Here is a 6,316-nt window from a genome sequence, read left to right on the forward strand (position 1 = left end):
GCGCCCCGCCCCCATCCCCGCCCCCACCGCCGCCCCCACCACCCCTCGTTTCCCACCGCCGCCCGCCCCGCCCCGCCTCCTCGCACCCCGGGCTGCTCCAGGCCTCCGCGCCCTGGGAGGGCAGCAGGGCGGGGCAGCGCAGGGTTTGGCTGGCCCGCTGGCCGCGCCCGAGGCGGCCGCGGCGGGAGGCAGCAGCGGGAGGAAGGCGGCAGGCCGGGCGCGGGCGCAGGGGGCGCCGGCGGCGGGTGCGCGTCACAGAGGCCTGGGCGCGCGCGAGCCGCGGGCCGGGCGACGCGGCGCGGCTTCTTAGGGGCGCCGGCGGCAGGCGCCAGCGTCTACGGCCATACCACCCTGAACGCGCCCGATCTCGTCTGATCTCGGAAGCTAAGCAGGGTCGGGCCTGGTTAGTACTTGGATGGGAGACCGCCTGGGAATACCGGGTGCTGTAGGCTTTTGCCTCCCTCGCCTTTTGCCGCCGGCCGGGCGCGGCTCCCTCCGCGCTCCTGCCGCCCCTCCTCCGTCCTGCGGCCTCCGGCCTCCGTCCTCCGCGGACGCCCCCCACCCCTCCAGCCAGCCCGACCCCCCCCACCCTCCCCCTCCCCTCCCGCCCCCCTCCGCACCGCGGGCCCGCCGGCGCCGCCCATGGGCAGGGCCCAACCCCTCCCCGCCACAGCCCAACCCTTCCAGCTCGCGGCCCCACCCGAACCCAGGGCCAATCGGGGCCAGCCCGGCGGGACCGGGACCGGGACCGGGACCGGGACCCCGACGCCGCACACGCCGCCGGCCGGCTCCCTCTGGCCTCGGCCTCTTCCCACCCGCTCGGCTCCCGCTCCGGTGACACCCCAGCCCTTCCCTCGGCGCCCCGCCCCCGCCGCCCCAGCCGCCGGGTAGAGTCGTCCTGTCAGGTGGAACGGATTCCACGGCGGTGCCGGGAGGCCCAAACGGGTCCCAAAGCGACCAGCCCCGCCCACCGAGGAAAGGCACCTGGTCAGGCTTTTCCAGACACCGCCCGCTTCTCCAAGGACAGGGCGGACTGGGTTAGAGAGGAGCGTCTCGGGCACCTCACCCAAGACGGGATGGCTTCTGCCTTTGCTGGCGTCTCTGCCGCTGCAGGTCATCTTCTAAAACCTGGTACCCGCTTGCTTGTCCTTGAGAGGCTCATTCACAATCAACACTCCTTTCCCGACCTAAGTTTGTCCCTGTCAGTTTGTCTCGCTTTTCCTTCCAGAAGCCCCCTTCCCGGGGTGGGGGGGAGGGGGGGAGGTGGTGGTGGTGGGGGGGGGTAGGGGGGTGGGTGGGTCTGAGTTTCAAGCTCCACCTGACTAGGATCCCATTCTGCTTTCGCCTTCGGGCGGTCCTGCCTCGCTTGGAAACGCTGCTACGTTGCTCCTGGTGGATGAGCTTGCGTTCGTTTTGAGTTTGAGAACGCTGGATGCAAAGACGAGGAGTCTTGATGGCTGAGGCTTTTGGTGTCCCCTCACTCGGGGGCCTCCCTCTCTTCCCGCCTCCCCCCGCCTCCCCACCCACCCCCTCACACCCGACCCCTACCACCCCAGGGCCCCGGCCGGGCCCCGCCCCTCCAGGCCGCATCTGTCAGAGGGAGTTGAAAAGCCTCCTGACAGGACACGTCCTCCCTCAGCAGCCAGCCCTTCCTGGCTCCCTGGCTTCAGCTTTCCGTTCGCGTGGCTCGGGCAGCCTTTCGCATCTTCTTTGCACCTGCCTGTGTTTGCAACAGAGGACCGTGGCCAAGGGATCCAGGAAACCGGGAGGAGAGCTGGCTTCCGGGGAGGCGAATGGGAAGGACAGGGAGGCAGAGAGGGAGCCTTGCCTCAGAGAACGGACTTTGAACCCCCGAAGGGAAAAGTCCTCCAGATAAATCACGTCTTCCCCACCGAATCCAAGAGCCATACTCGCTCGCTGTGGAAAAATGGGGACATCCCGGTCAAAGCAGGACGAGAGAGGACCCAAAGCTCCCTCCTCTCCCCGTTCAGCCATCGTCGTCCTGGGAGGGAGTCTCTTCGCGGTTCGCTTCTCCTGCCGGCCCCGTTTCCCCTCCTGCCAACCCAGCGCCTCTATCGCCTGCTCCTCGCTTCCTCGGGCTGCGGGCTGCGGGCTGCGGGATGGGGGAGGGGGGGGGTGCGGTGCGCGTCGCTCCCTGCCAGCTCGTGCCCGGGGTGGTTCTGACGGGTCCCCGGATCTGATCTCCGAGGAGCACCTTCTGCGGGGAGAAGCGGGACTGCGTCCCTGTCAGTTTCCCGGAGCGCGGGACCGGAGCCTTGCCCCGAAACGCAGGCTCGGGAGACCGAAGTCCTGAGCTGAAACCCAAGGGGCGCCGTCTCCCGCGAGTGACGTGCCCTCCCTGAGCTGCGCTTTCCTCCTCTGGTGCGAGGGGGTCCTGGCGTTCGTGCCTCCTTGCGGGGGCGAGTGCTGGTGAGAACGCAAGCGGGAAATACGGAGCAGACCGCTCAGCACGGAGCGCGGCCTCGGTGGGGGCCCGGGCCTCGGCCGCCGTCCTTCCCCACGAGCCTACTTCTTGCCGCCGAGGCTCATCCAGCACCCAGGGATCGATCGCCTGGCTGCTTCCGGCCAGACACTCTCCTAGGTGCTGGCCACCCAGCAGCCGAGAACGCGGGTGCCAATCTCGGCCTCCGGGGCGTTCGCCTCCTCGCCTCTGGGGCCGCAAGACCAGCGGTGTGCCTACGCATGCCGGCCAGAGGTGGCAGAACCTGACGAGGACACGTGCCGTGGAAAATGGAGAGCTTGGCGCCCCGGAGGGCCTCGTCGGACGTCTGTGGATGGCCGTCGCTCTCTTTGCCGAAGCCCGCCCCCTGCCCATCTTCTCTCCGTCCCAGGGTCCCCTTTCCAGTGGGACGCAAGAAGGCCCACAGGGCCCAAACGCTGGAGACGGGCAGCGCACACAGCGCGCCCTGGGTCCCGGGGGGTGCGGCGGGAAAGCCTTGCGGCACAGAACCCTGAAGCCCAGAGGTCTCGAGACAGGGAGAGCCGGGACGTCGGCAGGCACCGACGGGCCTTCGGACGCGACTCTTCCTCCCCGTCATCACACCGTGCTGCTCCTCCCTCCGTCCTGGGCGCGAGCGCGCTCTTGGGAAGACGGAGGCGCCTTCGTCGGTGACCTAGCGGGCGGGAGATCCCGGGCAACGTCCCCAGCGGCACTTGAGCAGAACGGGGACGCTGCGGTCGGTCGTCGGGGAGGGGCTTCTACATGTCTGGTAGATGGAGCTGCTTTCTCGTGCCAAGTTCTCTGGGCCCTGACTTTTCTGCCTGCTCCTTCTATCAACTCAGTAAGGTCGGGGGTGCCCGGCAGAAAGAGGAAAAGAGCCAGAGCGAAGAAGCGGAGAGAAAGGAACACACAAACCCGGACGCACACACACACACAGGCACACAGACACACAGGCGCGCGCGCGCGCGCGCACACACACACACACACACACACACACACGCCTACACACCCACTCGCACAACCCGCACAAGCACACGCACACGCAAGCGCAGACAGAGCGCGCCAGCGAGCTCCGGTGCCTGCCTGTGGTTCCTGGGCGATGGCGGGGCAGCGATGCCGGGAGCCCGGGACTCCTGAGAGCCTGTCTGCGCGGCCTAGGGCCCCAGGGGTGATCGCCAGCCCCGGGGCCCCTGCCTCCTGGCCCGGGCCCAGCTCCAGCACCACCGCCCTCCTGGGGGGGAAGCGAGCTCTTGGGCAGAGCCTCTCTGGGTCAGGGTGGGTGTCTGTCTAGGTCCGTGTCTTGGATCCTCTCCGTGTCGCCGTTTCTCTGTTTCTCCGTGTCTCTGTCTCTGTCTCTGTCTCTGGGTCTCTGGGCTGGCGCCAGCAGGAGCTGTCCAGGGTCCCCGCGAGGGGCGGGTTGGGGGCGGGGTGCCGGTCTCCTGGGCGGCGCTGGCGGGGGGGAAGTGTGGCCGCCCCGCCTCCCCGCTCCCTCAGGGGCAGCGCGGCGGGCTTCCGCTGACGCCCTCTGGTCGCGCCGGTGGCTCCGCCTGGGTTTGGGCAAGTCGGGGCCCGGCCGGCGCCGCAGAGGTCAGGGCTCCCGCTGGGAGGCCCCTCGGGCCGGAGGGGACTCAGAGGAGCACGGGCCCGGCGGCCCGACGCCCCGACGCCTCGGGCCAAGTGCCCCGCGCCACCCCCCTCCCAGCAGCCGCATCTCCTGCGACCCATCGCCGGATCCGAGCGGCCAGGGCGGCCTGGAGTGTTCCCGGGCCGCGAGGGGAGAGCGCCCAGCCAGGCGCCCCGCCCCCATCCCCGCCCCCACCGCCGCCCCCACCACCCCTCGTTTCCCACCGCCGCCCGCCCCGCCCCGCCTCCTCGCACCCCGGGCTGCTCCAGGCCTCCGCGCCCTGGGAGGGCAGCAGGGCGGGGCAGCGCAGGGTTTGGCTGGCCCGCTGGCCGCGCCCGAGGCGGCCGCGGCGGGAGGCAGCAGCGGGAGGAAGGCGGCAGGCCGAGCGCGGGCGCAGGGGGCGCCGGCGGCGGGTGCGCGTCACAGAGGCCTGGGCGCGCGCGAGCCGCGGGCCGGGCGACGCGGCGCGGCTTCTTAGGGGCGCCGGCGGCAGGCGCCAGCGTCTACGGCCATACCACCCTGAACGCGCCCGATCTCGTCTGATCTCGGAAGCTAAGCAGGGTCGGGCCTGGTTAGTACTTGGATGGGAGACCGCCTGGGAATACCGGGTGCTGTAGGCTTTTGCCTCCCTCGCCTTTTGCCGCCGGCCGGGCGCGGCTCCCTCCGCGCTCCTGCCGCCCCTCCTCCGTCCTGCGGCCTCCGGCCTCCGTCCTCCGCGGACGCCCCCCACCCCTCCAGCCAGCCCGACCCCCCCCACCCTCCCCCTCCCCTCCCGCCCCCCTCCGCACCGCGGGCCCGCCGGCGCCGCCCATGGGCAGGGCCCAACCCCTCCCCGCCACAGCCCAACCCTTCCAGCTCGCGGCCCCACCCGAACCCAGGGCCAATCGGGGCCAGCCCGGCGGGACCGGGACCGGGACCGGGACCGGGACCCCGACGCCGCACACGCCGCCGGCCGGCTCCCTCTGGCCTCGGCCTCTTCCCACCCGCTCGGCTCCCGCTCCGGTGACACCCCAGCCCTTCCCTCGGCGCCCCGCCCCCGCCGCCCCAGCCGCCGGGTAGAGTCGTCCTGTCAGGTGGAACGGATTCCACGGCGGTGCCGGGAGGCCCAAACGGGTCCCAAAGCGACCAGCCCCGCCCACCGAGGAAAGGCACCTGGTCAGGCTTTTCCAGACACCGCCCGCTTCTCCAAGGACAGGGCGGACTGGGTTAGAGAGGAGCGTCTCGGGCACCTCACCCAAGACGGGATGGCTTCTGCCTTTGCTGGCGTCTCTGCCGCTGCAGGTCATCTTCTAAAACCTGGTACCCGCTTGCTTGTCCTTGAGAGGCTCATTCACAATCAACACTCCTTTCCCGACCTAAGTTTGTCCCTGTCAGTTTGTCTCGCTTTTCCTTCCAGAAGCCCCCTTCCCGGGGTGGGGGGGAGGGGGGGAGGTGGTGGTGGTGGGGGGGGGTAGGGGGGTGGGTGGGTCTGAGTTTCAAGCTCCACCTGACTAGGATCCCATTCTGCTTTCGCCTTCGGGCGGTCCTGCCTCGCTTGGAAACGCTGCTACGTTGCTCCTGGTGGATGAGCTTGCGTTCGTTTTGAGTTTGAGAACGCTGGATGCAAAGACGAGGAGTCTTGATGGCTGAGGCTTTTGGTGTCCCCTCACTCGGGGGCCTCCCTCTCTTCCCGCCTCCCCCCGCCTCCCCACCCACCCCCTCACACCCGACCCCTACCACCCCAGGGCCCCGGCCGGGCCCCGCCCCTCCAGGCCGCATCTGTCAGAGGGAGTTGAAAAGCCTCCTGACAGGACACGTCCTCCCTCAGCAGCCAGCCCTTCCTGGCTCCCTGGCTTCAGCTTTCCGTTCGCGTGGCTCGGGCAGCCTTTCGCATCTTCTTTGCACCTGCCTGTGTTTGCAACAGAGGACCGTGGCCAAGGGATCCAGGAAACCGGGAGGAGAGCTGGCTTCCGGGGAGGCGAATGGGAAGGACAGGGAGGCAGAGAGGGAGCCTTGCCTCAGAGAACGGACTTTGAACCCCCGAAGGGAAAAGTCCTCCAGATAAATCACGTCTTCCCCACCGAATCCAAGAGCCATACTCGCTCGCTGTGGAAAAATGGGGACATCCCGGTCAAAGCAGGACGAGAGAGGACCCAAAGCTCCCTCCTCTCCCCGTTCAGCCATCGTCGTCCTGGGAGGGAGTCTCTTCGCGGTTCGCTTCTCCTGCCGGCCCCGTTTCCCCTCCTGCCAAC

At 69.7% G+C, this 6,316-nt stretch overlaps 2 non-coding genes across 2 annotated transcripts; both read left to right on the plus strand.

Moving 5' to 3' along the window:
- The first annotated feature begins 333 nt into the window (after window positions 1–333).
- Window positions 334–452, plus strand: LOC139044028 (5S ribosomal RNA). Its single transcript, XR_011501093.1, has one exon. It is a non-coding gene; the product is annotated as a 5S ribosomal RNA (ribosomal RNA).
- Window positions 453–4,586: 4,134 nt separating this feature from the next.
- On the plus strand, window positions 4,587–4,705 carry LOC139044030 (5S ribosomal RNA). Its single transcript, XR_011501095.1, has one exon. It is a non-coding gene; the product is annotated as a 5S ribosomal RNA (ribosomal RNA).
- The last annotated feature ends 1,611 nt before the right edge of the window (window positions 4,706–6,316 follow it).

This window comes from Equus asinus, unplaced genomic scaffold, assembly GCF_041296235.1.
Source record: "Equus asinus isolate D_3611 breed Donkey unplaced genomic scaffold, EquAss-T2T_v2 contig_53, whole genome shotgun sequence".
Taxonomy (NCBI): Eukaryota; Metazoa; Chordata; class Mammalia; order Perissodactyla; family Equidae; genus Equus; species Equus asinus.